This window comes from Centruroides sculpturatus, unplaced genomic scaffold, assembly GCF_000671375.1.
Source record: "Centruroides sculpturatus isolate CEXI.00-Female unplaced genomic scaffold, Cexi_2.0 scaffold449, whole genome shotgun sequence".
In the NCBI taxonomy this organism is placed as follows: Eukaryota; Metazoa; Arthropoda; class Arachnida; order Scorpiones; family Buthidae; genus Centruroides; species Centruroides sculpturatus.
The window spans coordinates 1-1,882 of record NW_019384714.1 but is presented as its reverse complement, the minus strand read 5'-3'; positions in this window follow the sequence as shown (position 1 = coordinate 1,882).

Below are 1,882 nucleotides of genomic sequence, written 5' to 3'. Positions count from 1 at the left end.
TATACAAATTTAACTCGATTATCAGAAAACTACTTGAGTTATGTATTTTTGTCTAATTTAATTTCCATTAACTAGGAATCTGTTAGTAATCTGTTTATGCAAATACTTATGATTATTATTATTGTTTTAATGCCAAACAGAAATGTCAAAATTATGTGCACTATCGGCTGGTGCCTGCTTGCAAATTAAAACGATTTCCATCAAATAAATCATTTGTAAGTACAGTAAGTCAATCTCTAAGTGTAAAGCGAGTATGTCCAATACTTCGTTACCCGAAATGACAATCCATTGTTGTTTGGTGTGTGAGGACGTTTTTGTCTAAATGTAAAAAGAATAGTTTAGACTTATTGTGTGTGATGCACTGTACAGTACGCTCATCTATATGTTCGCTCTCTTGTTAAAGATTGTACTAATAATTGTTTTTTAATCTCCAGAATTCTAATACCAAATCTTGTTAATAATAAAAAATTAGTCTCTCATCATGTTGTTCGTCTACGGCAGTGAAAGATCTGCACTCGAACCCATTCGAGTACTTCTCTTATGACAAATTCATATAGACCCATTCAATATGGCGTTGTATCATTATTCTCTTTATTAATCAGACCCGAACATAACCTGTCTAATCTTTAACTTAAGTCGAGCACTATTGAATTGGATTGATAATTGATGCGAAATGATTACAGTATAAATATTTAGCCGATGTATTGAAATTATTCATGTTTGTTTGGAAATTAATAATACTAATTTAAGCTCAATAAAACTTATTGTTTGAAATATTGTATTAAAAGGGACATTATAATATTGTAACGATTTATTGAATTTTAGAATTCTGTGATTGTCATAAGATATAACACAATTCAAGACTAGTACTCCGTTTAATATGTCAAAGAAAATAAAAACTATTTTGTGTTTATATTTAGTATCAAAACATTAAATCCATGTAAAGCACACTTTTAGTTTATCCGAATATAATTTTTCATCTCTTTTTAAAACTATTTATGACGTATAAGCTATAATATCAAAAGCAATCCGTTAATGGATTTTCTTTTTGTATCAATACTTTGTTTTTACTTTTATTTTACTTGAAAACAGACCGAGATTATTTTAAGACTTCAAATGTTAAAATATGATAGATATAAAATTTGTTGTTTATACAAAGCGTTTTTAAATATTCTTCCTTTTGTGAAATTCATGTTTTTTTTTTCTACAAATTCTAAATAAAAAAAATATTTTAATATTAATAAAATATTCGTATTTGTATTATTATTGGTTTGATATGTAATTTCAGAAAAAAAAAATTAAAAAGGAAATAATTATTAAAACGTCTTCAAGTATGGAAAAGATGATCCTTATAGTTCATTATAGAAAGGTCAAATTCATAATTTCTCCATATAATATAAAAATATGGTTATCTAATTTTTCAAATGTAATGTTATATGTCTCTCTTCTTAGGACCTGCTTGTTAGTTATTTCGTTTTTATTATTTATTTCATATATATCTATATATATGAAATACACTTCAGAGATTCCAATTAATGGCTAAAATCAACAAAAATTCAATAGTCAATAATTGAGACTAGGTAAATAATATTTCTGTGACCAGCACTTTCTACATATTGTAGATTAAACTTAGGTTGTTTGTCTATATTGTTGATGTTCATCTAAAAAAAGAAAGGGGGAATTATTAATTAAGTTCTGATATCATTTATTTAATTTCTTTAATTCAGTCATAAGAAGAAATAAATACTTACTACTTAAAAAAATGCTAAACCTCGCCATCATCTTCTGGATCTGTAACATCACTGCTGTAATATCCTACTAGCATACGATCTTGGCTATGGGCTCTGCCCAAATGAGCGATTTTTCGATTATGGGACATTTT